Source organism: Oncorhynchus nerka, linkage group LG20 (genome assembly GCF_034236695.1).
Source record: "Oncorhynchus nerka isolate Pitt River linkage group LG20, Oner_Uvic_2.0, whole genome shotgun sequence".
NCBI classification, from domain to species: Eukaryota; Metazoa; Chordata; class Actinopteri; order Salmoniformes; family Salmonidae; genus Oncorhynchus; species Oncorhynchus nerka.
In genome coordinates this window covers 33,500,939-33,519,958 of record NC_088415.1, presented here as the reverse complement: position 1 = coordinate 33,519,958, position 19,020 = coordinate 33,500,939, and positions in this window count along the sequence as shown.

Here is a 19,020-nt window from a genome sequence, read left to right as displayed (position 1 = left end):
CATGCGCAGACCAGCTGGCTGGTGTGTTTATGGACATATTCAAATCAACAACTATCCCAGTCTGCTGTTCCCACATGCTTCAAGAGGGCCACCATTGTTCCTGTTCCCAAGAAAGCTAGGGTAACTAAGCTAAATGACTATCGTCCCGTAGAACTCACTTCCGTCATCATGAAATGCTTTGAGAGACTAGTCAAGGATCATATCACCTCCACCCTACCTGACACCCTAGACCCACTCCAATTTGCTTACTGCTCCAATAGGTCCACAGACGATGCAATCACAATAACACTGCACACTGCCCTAACCCATCTGGACAAGAGGAATACCTACGTAAGAATGCTGTTCATCGATTACAGCTCAGCATTTAACACCATAGTACTCTCCAAACTCGTCAACGATGAGACGGCCTACAGGGAGGAGGTGAGGGCCCTAGGAGTGTGGTGTCAGGAAAATAACCTCGCACTCAACGTCAACAAAACATAGGAGAGGATCGTGGACTTCAGGAAACAGCAGAGGGAGCACCCCCTATCCACATCGACGGGACAGTAGTGGAGAAGGTGGAAAGTTTTGAAATGGTCCACCCACACAGACAGCGTGGTGAAATGGACCACCCACACAAACTGAAATGGTCCACCCACACAGACAGCGTGGTGAAGAATGCGCTACAGCGCCTCTTCAACCTCAGGAGGCTGAAGAAATTTGGCTCGTCACCAAAAGCACTCACATACTTTTACCTGGTACGGCAACTGCTCCGCCCACAATCGTAAGGCTCTCCAGAGGGTAGTGAGGTCGGCACAACGCATCACCGGGGGCAAACTACATGCCCTCCAGGACACCTATACCACCCGATGTCACAGGAAGGCCAAAAAGATCATCAAGGACAACAACCACCCGAGCCACTGCCTGTTCACCCCGCTATCATCCAGAAGGCGAGGTCAGTACAGGTGCATCAAAGCTGGGCCCGAGAGACTGAAAAACAGCTTCTATCTCAAGGCCATCAGACTGCTAAAGAGCCATCACTAACATTGAGGGGATGCTGCCAACATACTGACTCAAATCTCTAGCCACTTTAACAATAACAAATTGGATATAATAAGTGTCTCACTAGTCACTTTAAACAGTGTTTACATATCCTACATTACTTATCTCATATGTATATACTGTACTCTATGCCATCTACTGCATCTTGCCTATGCCATTCGGCCATCGCTCATCCATATATTTATATGTACATATTCTTATTCATTCCTTTACACTTATGTGTATAATAAGGTAGTTGTTGTGAAATTGTTAGATTACTTGTTAGATATTACTGCACGGTCGGAACTAAAAGCACAAGAATTTCTATATACTCGCATTAACTGATAACCATGTGTATGTGACCAATACAATTTGATTTGATTTTGGTTTGTTATTTTCGTCATTGATTATTTGGACAAATCAGGATTGGGCGAAGGCGGGATGATAAACGGTTTCCACTAGATTCCACAGCTTGTCAAAATTGGCTATATCGTAAAAATCCATGAAAACAGAATAGCTTTTTGACGATGATTAACACAGATGAAGTTAGCAGAAGGAAGGAGTTGGGCCGAGAGATTCCGTTTGCGAGGGAGGAGTCTTTGCTTCCTTCCTTTGCACAAAGGTAACCACAATTGTCAACAGCATTCCCCCCAAAAGTAAAACAGGAAATTACAAAATGTTCTGGTGTTGTGCTCTCTTGACCTCAATCGCACTGCTCTGATTGTGCCAACCAGTCCCCTCAATATGACATCACAGGCTGAACCAACGCTGTTCATTCATTAATGGTTTGTAGCTTCAACGTCAAGTCTGAATGTGCTCACATTCCTCCATTTGCATTTATCAGTCAACAAAAAAATAAGAACAATAGAGTTGCATCCCCCCTCCCCCTTTTGCCCTCAGAACAGCCTCAATTCGTTGGGGCATGGACTCTACAACGTGTCGAAAGCATTCCACAGGGGTGCTGGCCCATGTTGACTCCATGTTGACTACGCCCACAGTTGTGTCAAGTTGGCTGGATGTCTTTTGGGTGGTGGATCATTCTTGATATACACGGGAAACTGTTGAGCGTGAAAAATCCAGCAACTTTGCAGTTCTTGACACAACCCGGTGTGTTTGGAACCTACTACTATACCCGTTCAAAGCCACTTAAATTTTTTGTCTGGCCAATTCACGCTCTGAATGGCAGAAAAAAAAGAAGGAAAAAAAATCCTTCTTTAATAATCTGTCTCCTCCCCTTCATCTACACTAATTGAAGTAGATGTAACAAGTGACATCAATAAGGGATCATAGCTTTCACCTGGATTCACCCGGGCAGTCTATGTCATGGAAAGAGCAGGTGTTCTTAATGATTTGTACACTCTGTTTACATTACCCTTTCACTAATGAACATCTTATATACCACATAAGCCGTTTAAAATGCAACTGGTCTGTAAAATGGGTTACACAGGAAGCACGTTAAGTAACTCAAGGAGGCTCAAGTATGTCCTCATTATTATAGTGATATATGGAATATTTTCAGTCTACTGAACCTGGGGCTTCGTCTCTCCCTACTTGCCTTTGAATATTAAATGAAAAGCCAGACAATTCATAATGCCGGTTTACAGTTGAATTTACTGATATGACCTGTAACATTGATCGCTAATTGGATATTTCAGCCAGGAACCTTTTCATCTGAAGCCAACTATACTGAACAAAAATATAAATGCAACATGCAACTATTTAAAAAATTGTACTGAGTTACAATTCATAGAAGTAAATCAGTCAATTAAAATAAATTCAATAGGCCCTAATAAATGGATTAGGCAGGGGTGCAGCCATGGGAGGGCATAGGCCCACCCCCTTGGGAGCCAGATCCACCCACCGGAGAGCCAGGCCCAGCCAATCATAATGGGTTTTTCTCCACAAACTGACTTTATTACAGAGAGAAATACTCAGCAAGCCAGATGTGGTTCTGGGCTGGCGTGGTTACACACGGTCTACGGTTGTGAGGCTGGTTGGATGCTTTGCCAAATTCTCAAAAACGACGTTGGAGGCAGTTTATGGTAGAGAAATTAACATTCAGTTCTCTGGCAACAGCTATGTTAGACATTCCTGCAGTCTGCATGCCAATTTTGTCTTGAGACATCTGCGGCATTGTGTTGTATGACAAACTGCACATTTTAGAGTGGCCTTTTATTGTCCACAGCACAAGGTACACCTGTGTAATGATCATACGTTTTAATCAGCTTCTTGATATGCCACACCTGACAGGTGGATGGATTATCTTGGCAAAGGAGAAATGCTCACTAACAGGGATGTAAACAAATTTGTGCACAAAATTTGAGAGAAAGAAGCTTTTTGGAACATTTCTGGGATCATTTCTGGCTCATGAAAAATGGGACCAACACTTTAGGTGTTGTTTATATTTTTGTTCTGTATATGTACAATATGGCCGGTGCACATGAGGAATGCACAGCAACATTAAATAATTCAATGCAATCTGCAGCCTGGGCCATTCATCCACCCTCTGTGCTTTAACTAAGAAGATTTATTAAAAGAAAGATACCAGTCATTTTCTTCCCATGTCATTTGAGAATCAGTGACATCACTTTTTAAAAATGTTTTAACTTTTGATGATGTCATTAGGTAGAACTTTTTAAGACGCTGGTATTGTGCTGGAGAAATTAAAGGGCATTGCCCTTTAATTGCAATTGGAAATAAGATAAGAGGCATGTTATGAATACGAAAAAAGAAAAAGAAAAGTTTTGTTTCAGTAAAAGGTCTCTTAATTGCTTTTTAATAGATAATTAAATAATGGTAATCAGTCACCCTGAAGTATTGAAAGGGGATCCAAGATGGATTTCAATCTCATGATAGCATGGGGATAGCTTTCAACTACCAGCAGACACGTCATCCTAGATTTAAATTTGAATAAAAGTTAGACATCCTAATGCCAATGAGATAACAAAAGTTAGAAGCACACAGATGAAAAGCATCTGTCAGAGGCTTTTAAAGGGCTAGGTGGCAGTATCCTGAATTTCTGCCTGACTGATGTGCCCAAAGTAAACTGCCTTTAATTTCGGCCCAGAAGCTAGGATATGCATATAATTGGTAGAATTAGATAGAAAACACTTTGAAGTTCATAAAACTGTTAAAATAATGTCTGTGAGTATAACAAAATTGATATATGGCAGGCAAAAACCAGAGGAAAATCCATCAAGCATTTAATTTTTTGGGTGTCACAGTCCTTTCCAATGCAAGTCTATGGGTCTATATATAAACATTCCTCCTAGATTGGAGTACCTATGGCTTCCACTAGATGTCAACAGTCTTTATATAGGGTTTCAGGCTTGTTCTTGAAAGACGAACAAGTAATAGTAGTCTTTCCAAGGGGAGCTCAACAGGAAAAGTAGGCTTTTGGCGCACTTGAAAGAGGGCGCGCTCTTCGTTATTTTCCTTTCCTATTGAACACCGTTCTTTCAGTCTGAATTATTGTAATTTGTTTACATATTAGGGTACCTGAGGATTGAGTAGAAACATTGTTTGACTTGTTTTGACGAAGTTTACCAGTAGCTTTTTGGATTCCTTTGTATGCATGTTGGAGTGGATTACTGAAATCAATGGCGCCAACTAAACAGACTTTTTTTGGATATAAAAGAAGGACTTTATCGCACAAAACTTACATTCATTGTGTAGCTGGGACCCTTGGGATTGCAAACAGAGGAAGATTTTCAAAGGTAAGTGATTTATTTAATCGCTATTTGTGATTTTGTGAAACCTGTGCTGGTTGAAAAAATATTTTGATGTGGGGCGCTGACCTCAGATAATCGCATGGTATGCTTTTGATGGTAAAGCCTTTTTGAAATCTGACAACGCAGTTGGATTAACAAGACATCAAGCTTTTAAATGATATAAGACACTTGTATGTTCATGAATGTTTAATATTACGATTTTGTGATTTGAATTTGGCGCTCTCCAATTTCACCGGATGTTGTCGGAATTATCCCGCTAGCGGGACACCAAGCCCCAAGGGGGTCAGGGATTGGAACCAACATTTTCCAATCGTTTCGTTCTGAACAGAACCATTATTTTTTTGTTCCGTTGTCACACCCTGACCTTAGAGAGCTTTTTATGTCTCTATTTTGGTTTGGTCAGGGTGTGATTTGGGTGGGCATTCTATGTTATTTTTTTTGTTTTTTTTTGTTTTTGTTTTGGCCGGGTATGGTTCTCAATCAGGGACAGCTGTCTATCGTTGTCTCTGATTGAGAACCATAGTTAGGTAGCCTTTTCCCACCTGTGTTTTGTGGGTAGTTGTTTTCTGTTTTGTGTCTGCACCAGACATAACTGTTTTTCGTTTTGTTCCCCTTTGTTATTTTGTCTCAATGTTCAGTTTCAATAAATATCATGAACACGTACCACGCTGCGCTTTGGTCCACTCCTTCATCAGACGAGTGTGACATCCATTCCATTCCACTGTTTCGACCAGCAAAATAAAGTTCTGAACCGGTTCGCACCAAAAAAAGTACCGGTTTATATAGTTACTTTCAGTTACTTTTTAAACCGCTGAAATATACTTTTTTTTAACATTCAGCTCAACATTAAATTAGTTCACCGATCAGTGTGGATAGAGCAGCTTGCTGTGGAGTGGGTAAGCGATTTGGTCTATATAGCAGATTGTATTTTGCCGTAACAGCATGGTTTAATCATAATGAAAGACAAACACACACTCTGCTGCCAGTCACAGTTTAGGGCGCCAGATGCAACTGAGCGAGAGAGGATGGAGAAAGCTTGCCTTGAAGCGCTGGGCATCTTGTTATGACATGCTTTACCTGAATTAAGCCCACAGAATGACACCCATGGAGGAGTGGCTTCTTTGAAGGAACGTTGAATGTCTTCGCACATCCAACGTTGGTTTAATGTTGGACCAGAGCAAACGTTATCTAGCTAGCTAGCTATAGCTAACAAGCTTGTTTGGGTAGAGCAGGACTAGAATTAAAAACACGTCTTGTCTTTTTGTAGTTAATAAATCCAATGTGAAACGTGATAACTGTAATATCCTTAACTTCTTTGGGACAGGGGGCGGTATTTTGACATCCGGATTAAAAGCGTGCCCAAAGTAAACTGCCTGCTACTCAGGCCCAGAAGCTAGGATATGCATGTAATTGGTAGATGTGGATAGACAACACTCTACAGTTTCTAAAACTGTTAAAATAATGTCTGTGAGTATAACAGAACTGAAATGGCAGGCGAAACCCCGAGGACAACCCCCCCCCCAGGCTGGTGTTTGGAAAAATGAGCCAGAAATGGTAGTTTTTCTAGGTGGCTCCCATTTTGGCTGTAGTGTTTCCAAGCGTGTGAATGAGAGCTCGTTCTTTGGTATTTTTCTCCGGTAAAGACAATAGTGATTCTCCATCTTAAATTTGATCGTTTATTTGCGTATTATGGTTCCTAAGGTTTGATTATACACGTTTATTTACTTGTTTGGATAAGTTTATTGGTATCGTTTGCGATTAATTTTGTATGCATTTTGAAGGAGGGACACTATTACTATAGTTTATTGACTGAAGCGCACCAGATAAACATTATGGATATAAAGAAGGACTTTATCGAACAAAAGCACCATTTGTAATGTAACTGGGACCTTTTGGAGTGCCAACAGAAGAAGATCTTCAAAGGTAAGGCATATATTATATAGCTATTTCTGACTTTTGTGTCGCAAAAAATTATTTGTTATGCATTTGTGTGCTGGGTGCTGTCCTCAGATAATCGCATGGTTTGCTTTCGCCGTAAAGCCTTTTTGAAATCTGACACAGCGGCTGAATTAACAACAAGTTAAGCTTTATTTTGATGTATTGCACTTGTGATTTCATGAAAGTTTAATATTTATAGTAATTTAATTTAAATTTGGCTCTCTGCAATTTCACCGGAAGTTGTCGAAATGCTAGCGTCCCACTGATCGGCAAGAAGTTAACTAGCATTTTAAAAGTAAATCCATTCTTCCCTAATTAAACATCTCTACCAAATTTCTGCATTATGCCTGTACCGTCATCAGTAGGCTACAGACACCTACAGTATGCTTAAGAAGGGAGGGACAGGTAGCCTACGCACACACACACACACGCACACACACACACACACACACACACACACACACACACAGTGTACATGTACACACATGCGTGTTTGTGTACACATTTTACTATACTTGTTAGAACCAGAAGTCCTCACAAGAATAGTAAACCAACTAAAATTCAGAGAAGTAAGGACACTTTGCCAGTCCTCACTTGCAAAAAGGCTATTTTAGGTTTAGGGGTTAGGTTTATGGTTAGGATTAGAATCAGGGTTAAGGGTTTGGTTTAGGTTAAGGGTTAGGGTTAGGATTAAGGTTAGGGTTAGGCAAAGATCTCCATCTGGAAGGCAGACCATGGAATAAATCCATGTTCATGTGCTAGTCGGAACTAGGAACCTCGAGTTTCTTAGTTCAAACTAGCACGTGATTGTGGCATATGTTTCTGAGTGACAAAGTGAGGGCTTTCCATAGGCACTTTGTTTTCGATTTGTGTGAGCCTGCAAAAAAATGCCCGGAACATTAAATAATGTTGTTAACCTCTTCAGTCGACCCTCTACTTTTTTGAACATTTTGTTAAAAATCGCGCAACATTTCAGCGCCCTGCTACTCATGCCAGGAATATAGTACGTTCATATGGTTAGAATGTGTGTATAGGAAACCCTCGGACGTTTTTAAAACTGGTTAAATCACGACTGTGGCTATTACATAACGTGCGTTACATCGGAAAGCGCAGGAAAACCTGATCACAGAAAATGGAAATAAATATCCTTGCGCCACTACCGCAATTGTTAACAGTGAGCCGAATTAGATAAGACCGAGCATTCAACTCCCACTGCATCCCCATGTTGTCGAGTATCTTGTGAATTTAATCATCTTTGATTCTTGGTTGAACCGAAAGAGGGGCACCGCTTACCTCCGGTCTCCGCCCAGATCATTCCGGAAGAGCTCTCTCCTGAAATTTTTTCCAAGACGACAGCTAATGATATCTATATCGCCTACGGATGATTTTTATCGCTTATTAACGTTTACTAATACCTAAAGTAGCATTACAAACGTATTTCGAAGTGTTTTGTGAAAGTTTATCGTCTACTTTTGAATTTTAAAAATGACGTTACGTTGTGAAATCGCTGTTTTTTTCGTTTATCACACAGTCTACATATAACGATATCTTGGCTTTATATGGCCCGATTTAATCGAAATAAAGACCCAATAGTGTTTATGGGACATCTAGGAGTGCCAACAAAGAAGATGGTGAAAGGTAATGACTGTTTTCTATTTTATTGTGCGGTTTGTGTAACGCCGAAATGCTAATTATTTTGTTTACGTCCCCTGCTGTGCTTTTCTGTTGTAGTGTATTGGTGCATGCTATCAGATAATAGCTTCTCATGCTGTCGCCGAAAAGCATTTTAAAAATCTGACTTGTTGCCTGGATTCACAACGAGTGTAGCTTTAATTTGATACCCTGCATGTGTATTTTAATGAACTTTTGAGTTTTAACTAATACTATTAGCATTTAGCGTAGCACATTTGCATTTCCAGAGCTCTAGTTGGGACGCAAGCGTCCCAGGTAGAGGCAAGAGGTTAACCGGTTCCCATGCTTTAAAATAACAGTTCTGTTCCAGAACAGTATACATAACTTTGGTTTTCTGTTCGGGTTCTGTTCCTCAAATAATTTTGTTATTTGGGTTTTCAGTTCTGTTCCCTGAATTGGTTTTAATCCTACCCTGTGATGTCACAGAGAAGCATTTTAGACCCCCTCTCAGTCCCCAGAAACACTGCACTCCCCTGGTCCACCTTCATGACCTTAACCTTATAAATACTTGACTCCCTAAGCTAGTTATAATCTCAACTACACTAGTTTCAGTATGTACTCCCTATCATGAATGATCATACAGGAGTTTTTTTTAAACCACGCTGCAAGCTTTATGAACAGGATGAGGTGACCTGACGAGGACAATGCATTCTGTATAAAGCACAGGCTGCAGAGCCAGACCTAGAATGAAAAAGCAAGTAAAAGGGGAAAGATGAGTGCATATCATCAGTGCTGTCACATGAAAAGGGCTACACCCCTACCTGGTCCAACTCCAACCTACACTGCAGATCTGTCTCTCACTGGAGCTCATCGAAAGAAAGAAAAAGGCATGCTGAAGTCCCCAATAGTTGACTTAAATGTTTAATTCCCCCTATGTTTTTCAGCTAATGTTGCAGAAAAGAGAAGCAAGGTGGTGAAAGGAGCAGCAGCACATCGCCGTGTATGCCAGTTAAGGGGCAACAGAGGGGGGGGGGGGTGCGCCCGCAATCTCTCTCCCTCTCTTCCGTGCACAGCTAACATCTCTAATGTCTCAAAGCCATGCAGGAAGATTGACTCTGTGTTTTGTGTCTAGCCTTTCCCTTTCCCTTCGCCTCTTGATGCTGATGTACACAGGCAGCTCACTTCTCAATGTCTCAGCAAACCAGCCCTTTTCACCTGAGCAGATCTTTGAAGTTTGAAATCCATTTCGAAGAAAGTGAAATTGAATGGTGCAATCTGTATCTGCAGAATGAAAGTTACTGGTGTATCTGTTTATTAGAGAAGCTGATGGTCATCTCCTTCTGGCTGTGCATCTGTAAGAACTCAAACATGAAAGTAATCTGACAGTTTTTTAAAAATGTAAAGTTGTCTAAAGACAACAATGCATCAGCTATAGGCCTACTTCCATTATGAAGCTATGAGAAAATCCCACTTGTAATAGTATTTCGCCATCTCCTCTATGACTTTCTTTTTTTACAAAGATCTGTAAGGCTCAAAGAGGCCACAATATATTCAACCTAGAAACTGTAGAGAACATGGCATGTTTTCTAGAGGTTCTGCCTGAACATCAACATTATATGGAGGTCAAGATTAAGATCCAAGATCTTCAGAGTCTCACCAAATATTCTCAATCTCACTGCAACATTTGATTGATTCCACCTCCTCACGGAATTCAGGCAAAAAATATAATTAGAACACTGCATGTTCCAGAACCATGTTGTGTTCCTCCATCAAGCCGCAGATGGTGATGGACATGCAAGTAAAAAACATACTATGGCCATTACTAGGCCTCCTACAGGACCATATCAAACACATTTCCCTAAGACCACTGACACATGTCACATAGCATTACTAACCAACGCTATTATGGTCAGAGAAGTGAGAGGTAGTCATTGCCATTGCTCAGTCAAATTAGGCATGGCAGGACACTGTTTTTGCATCAATCATATTTGTTATTAATGGTGACGGTCTGGAAAACATGTAGACACTATATGGTTGGATTCCAAATTTCATTGAAGACATTTTTGTGGTTTAGAAAATATGGGTTATTACACTGTTTCTGAGCTTAGTGTAGCCTATATTTACAGTTCAGGTAGTACAGATTCAATTAAAATTCATTTTTACATTGGGTATGTAAGCATCACGGTTGACTTTATGACTTTAAACAGAAAGTCTGTCTCCTTCAGACTAAAATCAATTCACAATAACTCAATGTTTACCAAATAAAGCCCAGTTGATAGCTTCATTAAGCTCTTTCGGGGCCAGTCTAAGATGACCTTGCCGTAGACCTGCTGAGTTTTCATATTCCCCTTTTACTTTTCCCATAGACATATGAAGCTGGACTCGATCTTGGTCTGATATTAATTTTCTTAGGCTTTGAGATGAAAATCGATGGAGGTGTCTGAGGACTCTGACAAGAATGGAGCATTCTGTTTCACACGTTTGTTTTTGCCCCAACAGCAAGCCCCATTGAAGGCATCAGTGTCAAGATCTGATGCTTCTATTTAGACTCAGTAATTGACTAACTGAGAGAAGAGTACACAGACAGGTAATGTATTCAGTGAGTTAATGCCTCTGCCCCTTACACTGCCACGGCACACACTATAATTGCTTTTAGAGGTGCCCAAGACCAGACTGATGGCCTCAAACAGGAGACGAGTGAGTAGCTGTTAAGATCTGTCTTGTTAAAGGGATGCAGTTTGCCCCAAGAGGGCACGGACATTGGAGGTAAAGAATGGCCAATCCTGTTGATAAACACAGGTTATCGGCCAGGGTGGTAGCATATTAGCCTTCAGGTTGTTGTTGATGAGCGTAATGGTTATTGGTAATTACATTTCTGCTCCCTCACAAGACATGTGCTACAGCTGCAATTATTATATATATATTTTTAAGCAATTTCTTATGGTCCTTCAAGATCAACGGTTTTACAGTTTTATATGCAATGAGTGTGGTATGCTTTATTTATTTTTTACTTTTGGAAAGCAATAGCACCCCAGGCGTGCACTTCTGGTAATGCCATATACCCCAATATGGTACAAGAAAGTTATGAAAATCTGGATACTGCCCAACCCACTTATTGTTTGACCGAATTCAATCCAATTATTGTACAATGCCTTCAGAAAGTATTTATACCCTTTGACTTAATCCACATGTTGTTGTATGACAGCCCAAATTCTAAATGGATAACCTTTATAAAAACAAATTCACCTACCAACACACCATACCACATAATGACAAAGTGAAAACATGTTTTGAGAAATTTTTGCAAATGTATTACAAATGAAATAAAGGAATATCTCATTTACATAATTATTCATAACCCTGAGTCAATACATGTTAGAATCACCTTTGGCAGCGATTACAGCTGTGATTTCAAGGTAAGAGCTTGTTGTCTTGGTAAGCAACTCCAAAGTATATTTGGCCTTGTGTTTGAGGTTATTGTCCAGCTGAAAGATGAATTTGTCTCCCAGTGTCTGTTGGAAATTAGACTGAACCAGGGTTTCCTCTAGGATGCTTAGGTCTGAAATATATCACATTTACATAAGTATTCAGACACATTCCTCAGCACTTTATTAAAGCCCCTTGGGCAGCGATTACAGCCTCGAGTCTTTTTGGGTATGACGCTACAAGCTTGGCACACCAGTATTTGGGGAATTTCTCCCATTCTTCTCTGCAGATAACCTCAAGCACTGTCAGGTTGGATGGTGAGCATTGCTGCACAGTTATTTTCAGGTCTCTCCAAGTCCGGGCTCTGGCTTGGCCACTCAAGGACATTCAGAGAATTGTCCCGAAGCCACTCCTGCCTTTTCTTGGCTGTGTACATATGGTTGTTGTCCTGTTGGAAGGTGAACTTTTGCCCCAGTCTGAGGTTCTGTTCGCTCTGGAGCAGGTTTTCATCAAGGATCTCTCTGAAACTTTGCTCCGTTCATCTTTCCCTCGATCCTGACTAGTCTCCCAGTCCCTGCCGCTGATAAATATCCCCACAGCATGATGCTGCCACCACCGCGCTTCACCGTAGGGATGGTGCCAGGTTTCCACCAGATGTGAAGTTAGGCATGTACCTTTTACTGAGGAGTGGCTTCCGTCTGGCCACTCTACCATAAAGAACTGCTTGGTGGAGCGCTGCAGAGATGGTTGTCCTTCTGGAAGCTTCTCCCATCTACACAGAGGAACTCTGGAGGTCTGTCAGAGTGACATATCGGCTCGGGCGGCCAGCTCTAGGAAGAGTCTTGTGGTACCAAACTTCTTCAATTTAGGAATGATGAAGGTCACTGTTTTCTTGGGAATCGTCAATGCTGCATACACTTTTTGTTACCCTTCCCCAGATCCTTGCCTCAACACAATCCTGTCTCGGAGCTCTACGGACTATTACTTTGACCTCATGGCTTGGTTTTTGCTCTGACATGCACTGTCAGTTGTGGGACCTTATATAGACAGGTGTGTGCCTTTTCTAAATCATGTCATGGGGAACTCAAATTCCGAGTCTCATAGCAAAATATCTGAATTCTTATGTAAATAAGAATGTATTTGTAATACATTTGCAAAAATGTCCAAAACCTTGTTTTCACTTTGTCATTATAGGGTATTGTGTGTATATTGACAGTGAAGAGGCGACTCCGGGAAGCTGGCCTTCTAGGTGGAGTTGCAAAGAAAAAGTCATATCTCAGACTGGCCAATAAAAATGTAATATTAAGATGGGCAAAAGAACACAGACACTGGACAGAGGAACTATGCCTAGAAGGCCACCATCCTGGAGTCGCCTCTTCACTGTTGACGTTGAAACTGGTGTTTTGCAAGTACAATTTAATGAAGCTGCCAGTTGAGGACTTGTCTGTTTCTCAAACTAGACACTCTAATGTACTTGTTCTCTTGCTCAGTTGTACCGGGGCCTCCCACTCCTCTTTCTATTTTGGTTAGGGCCAGTTTGCGCTGTTCTGTGAAGGGAGTAGGACACAGCGTTGTACGAGATCTTCAGTTTCTTGGCAATTTCTCGCATGGAATAGCCTTCATTTCTCAGAACAAGAATAGACTGAGTTTCAGAAGAAAGTTCTTTGTTTCTGGACATTTTGAGCCTGTAATCGAACCCACAAATGCTGATGCTCCAGATACTCAACTAGTCTAAAGAAGGCCAGTTTTCTTGCTTCTTTAATCAGCACAAAAGTTGTAATTCTGTTAGCACAGCTTAAAAAAGGGTTTTCTAATGATCAATTAGCCTTTTAAAATGATAAACCTGGATTAGCTAGCACAACGTTCCATTGGAACAGAGGAGTGATGGTTGCTGATAATGGGCCTCTGTATATTCCAGAAAAAAATCAGCTGTTTCCAGCTACAATAGTCATTTACAACATTAACAATGTCTACACTGTATTTCTGATCAATTTGATGTTATTTTAATGGACAAAAAAATGTGCTTTTCTTTCAAAAACAAGGACATTTCTAAGTGACCCCAAACTTTTCAACAGTAGTGTAGGTATTACAGACTGGGTCAGGGATAGCTTGAAAATGTCAGTGAAGACACTTGCCAGCTGGTCAGTGCATGCTCTGAGTACACATCCTGGTAATTTGTCTGGCCCTGCGGCCTTATGAATGTTAACCTGTTTAAAGGTCTTACTCACGTCGACTACTGAGACCGTGATTACACAGTCGTCTGGAACAGCTGGTGCTCTCATGCAATGGTTCAGTGTTGCCTGCCTCGAAGCGAGCATAAAAGGCATTTAGCTAGTCTGTACGCTCGCGTCACTGGGCAGCTCGGGGCTAGGTTTCCCTTTGTAATCAGAGATAGTTTGCTAGCTCAGTTACATCCATCGAGCATCAAAGCCAGTGTAGTAAGATTCAATCTTAGACCTGAATTGACCTTTTGACTGTTGGATTGACGAAGGTCAAAGTGGGATTTCTTATAAGCATCTGGATTAGCTAAAGCTCTGGTATTTAGATCAGTGCAGATGTTGCCTGTAATCCATTGCTTCAGGTTTCGATATGTACATATGGTCATTGTGGGGACGACATCGTCTATGCACTTATTAATGAAGCCGGTGACTGATGTGGTAAATTCTTCAATGCCATCCGATTATTTTTTATTTTTTTTCACCTTTATTTAACTAGTTAGGCTAGTTGAGAACAAGTTCTCATTTACAACTGCGACCTGGCCAAGATAAAGCATAGCAGTTCGACACATACAACAACACAGTCAGTAAAACAGTAGAAAAAAAATAAAACAAACAGTCCATATACAGTGAGTGCAAATGAGGTAAGATAAGGGAGGTAAGGCAATAAATAGGCCATGGTGGCGAAGTAAATTACAACATAGCGATTAAACACTAGAATGGTAGATGTGCAGAAGATGAATGTGCAAGTAGAGATACTGGGGTGCAAAGGAGCAAGATAAATAAATAAATACAGTATGGGGATGAGGTAGTTGGATGGGCTGTTTACAGATTGGCTATGTACAGGTGCAGTGATCTGTGAGCTGCTCTGACAGCTGGTGCTTAAAACTAGTGAGGGAGATATGAGTCTCCAGCTTCAGTGATTATTGCAGTTCGTTCTAGTCATTGGCAGCAGAGAACTGGAAGGAAAGGCGACCAAAGAGGAATTGGCTTTGGGGGTGACCAGTGATATATACCTGCTGGAGCGTGTGCTACGAGTGGGTGCTGCTATGGTGACCAGTGAGATGAGATAAGGTGGGGCTTTACCTAGCAGAGACTTGTAGATGACCTGGACCCAGTATGTTTGGCGATGAATATGAAGCGAGGGCCAGCCAACAAGAGCATACAGGTCACAGTGGTGGGTAGTATATGGGCTTTGGTGACAAAACGGATGGCACTGTGATAGACTGCATCCAATTTGTTGAGTAGAGTGTTGGAGGCTATTTTATAAATGACATCGTTGAGGATCGGTAGGATGGTCAGTTTTACGAGGGTATGTTTGGCAGCATGAGTGAAGGATGCTTTGTTGTGAAATAGGAAGCCGATTCTAGATTACATTTTGGATTGGAGATGCTTAATGTGAGTCTGGAAGGAACATTTACAGTCTAACCAGACACCTAGGTATTTGTAGTTGTCCACGTATTCTAAGTCAGAAAGGTCCAGAGTAGTGATGCTGGACGTGCGGGCAGTGATCGGTTGAAGCATGCATTTAGTTTTACTTGCATTTAAGAGCAGTTGGAGGCCACGGAAGGAGAGTTGTATGGCATTGAAACTCGTCTGGAGGTTAGTTAACACAGTGTCCAAAGAAGGGCCAGAAGTATACAGAATGGTGTCGTCTGCATAGAGGTGGATCAGAGAATCACCAGCAGCAAGAGCGACATCATTGATGTATACAGAGAAGAGATTTGGCCCGAGAATTGAACCCAGTGGCACCCCCATAGAGACTGCCAGACGTCCGGACAACAGGCCCTCCGATTTGACACACTGAACTCTATCAGAGAAGTAGTTGGTGAACCAATAATTTGAGAAACCAAGGCTGTTGAGTCTGCCAATAAGAATGTGGTGATTGAGTCGAAAGCCTTGGCCAGGTCGATGAATACGGCTGCACAGTAATGTCTCTTATCGATGGCGGTTATGATATAATTTATGACCTTGAGCGTGGCTGAGGTGCACCCATGACCAGCTTTGAAACCAGAATGCATAGCGGAGAAGGTGCGGTGGGATTCTAAATGGTCGGTAATCTGTTTGTTAACTTGGCTTTCGAAGACCTTAAAAAGGCAGGGTAGAATATATATAGGTCTGTAGCAGTTTTGGTCTAGAGTGTCTCCCCCTTTGAAGATGGGGATGACCGTGGCAGCTTTCCAATCTATGAGAATCTCAGACGATAATTTTAGAAAGAGGGTCCAGATTGTCTAGCCCAGCTGATTTGTAGGGGTCCAGATTTTGCAGCTCTTTCAGAACAGCTGAAAGTTATCTGGATTTGGGTGAAGGAGAAATGGGGGAGGTTTGGGCGAGTTGCAGGGCTGTTGACCGGGGTAGGGTTAGCCAGGTGGAAAGCCTGGCCAGCCGTAGAAAAATGCTTATTGAAATTCTCAATTATAGTGGATTTATCGGTGGTGACAGTGTTTCCTAGCCTCAGTGCAGTGGGCAGCTGGGAGGAGGTGCTCTTATTCTCCATGAACTTTACAGTGTCCCAGAACTTTTTGGAGTTTGTGCTACAGGATGCACATTTCTGCTTGAAAAAGCTACCCTTAGCTTTCCTAACTGCCTGTGTATATTGGTTCCTACCTTCCCTGAAAAGATGCATATCACGGGGCTATTCGATGCTAATGCAGAACGCCACAGGATGTTTTTGTGCTGATCAAGAGCAGTCAGGTCTGGAGAGAGCCAAGGGCTATATCTGTTCCTGGTTCTACATTTTTTGAAAGTTGCATTAAGATGGTGAGGAAGAACCTTTTAAAGAAAGACCAGGCATCCTCTACTGACGGGATGAGGTCAATATCCTTCCAGGATACCCGGGCCAGGTCAATTAAAAGGCCTGTTCACTGAAGTGTTTTAGGGAGCGTTTGACAGTGATGAGGGGATCTTGGTTGAAAACAGCGGTGGTGTATTTGGAGGGCAAGTTGGTTTGGATGATTTCTATGAGGGTGCCCGTATTTACGGATTTGGGGTTGTACCTGGTGGGTTCATTAATAATTTGTTTGAGATTGAGGGCATCAAGCTTAGATTGTAGGATGGCCGGGGTGTTAAATATGTCCCAGAGAGGAGAGGTGGATTCTGGAGAGGTGGATTTTTAAAAGTAGAAGCTCGAATTGTTTGGGTACAGACCTGGATAGTAAGACAGAACTCTGCAGGCTATCTCTGCAGTAGATTGCATCACTGCCCCCTTTGGTAGTTCTATCTTGTCGGAAAATGTTATAGTTAGGGATGGACATTTCAGGGTTTTTGATGGTCTTCCTGAGCCAGGATTCAGACACGGCTAGGACATCCAGATTGGCATAGTGTGCTAGGGCAGTGAATAAAACAAACTTGGGGAGGAGGCTTCTAATGTTAACATGCATGAAACCAAGGCTTTTACGGTCACAGAAGTCAACAAATGACAGCGCCTAGGGAATGGGAGTGGAGCTAGGCACTGCAGGGCCTGGATTAACCTCCACATCACCAGAGGAACAGAGGAGGAGTAGGATAAGGGTACGGCTAAAGGCTAAAAGAACTGATCCCCCTAGTACATTCAGAACAAAGTAAAAGGAGCAGATTTCTGGGCACGGTAGATTAAAGGCATAATGTACAGACAAAGGTATGGTAGGATGTGAATACGGTGGGGGTAAACCTGTGCAGAGAGTGACTATGAAAGAGATAGTCTTTAGCAATATATTTTAAACCAGGTGATGTCATCGCATGTGTGGTAGGTGGAATCAAAGTGTTAGATATGGCGTATTGAGCAGGGCTAGAGGCTCTACAGTGAAATAAGGCAATAATTACGAACCAAAATAGCAATGAACAAGGCATATTGATGTTAGCAAGAGGCATGCGTAGCCGTGTGAATCATAGGAGTCCAGTGAGTGGCTTCAGGCAGTTAGTGGGCCGGGGATAGCAAGCTAGCATAGCAGAAAGGGCCTTGGAGGGACGTCGCAACGGACGAAAGTCTGTTGTGGCACCCTCGTGCTATTACGTCGGCAGACGGATCAGCAGGGCTCCATGTGGTACACCAGGCCAATTGGCAAAATAGGTATGTTGGCCAAAGAAATTGTCCGATGGGCCTCTTAAGCTAAAAGTCTGATGTGCTCTGGACAGCTAGCAGGCCGCGGCTAACAGGCTAACGGATTGGCATTCAGGGGGACAACGCGGCGGCGGAGCCAGTTGAGAAAACCCATCAGGCAGATCACGTCGGTGGTCCAGTCATGATGGGGTGGGGCTGGTTGGCAAAATAGGTATTGTAGCCCAGGGAGTGGCTGATGGACCTCTATTGGCTAGCCGGGAGATGGGCATAGCAGATGGGCCTGGCAAGGCTAGATCTAGGCTAATTGGTTCTTGCTTCAAGACAGGGACGTTTGTCAGGAGTGGTCACTCGGATAGCAGCTAGCTAGCAGAAATGATCCAGGCGAAGAAAAAAGAAAAAGGTTCAGAGCTTACGGAAGGGATTCGGAGATATGGAGAAAAATGAGTCAGATTTGCTCTGGTTTGAGTCGCGCTGTGCAGACTGGTGAAAGTTGCCCATGCTAGCGTTAGCTGATGACCGCTAGCAGTGACGAGCTGACTACTAGCTAGTAGCTATTTAGCTAGCTAGCTTCTGTTGGGGTTCTGGTTCGGAAGACGGATCGGCAGGGCTCCGTGTGGTAAACCATGCCAATTGGCAAACTAGGTATAGTGGCCAAATAATTTGTCCGATGGGCCTCTTAAGCTAACAGTCCGAAGTGTTCTAGAAAGCTAGCGGGCTGCGGTTAGCTAGTAGCCACTTAGCCAGCTAGCTTTTGATGGGAGTTCTGGTTCTTAAGTATAGGAGAGTATATTCAGTCCATGGATGGAAAGTGATATTAAAATATATATGAAAAAAAACAAGGAAAAACAATGTTTACAAGGGACAGGAAGGGACAAGACAAAACATACATCCGACTTCTACGCCATCTTGGAAGTTTACTCAAACATATTACCGGAACATGTTCTAGTCTTTGCTAGCGAAACAGTTCTGTGTCTTAGTATCCGCTTCATAGGAGCACTTCCATATTGAGAGCATCGTT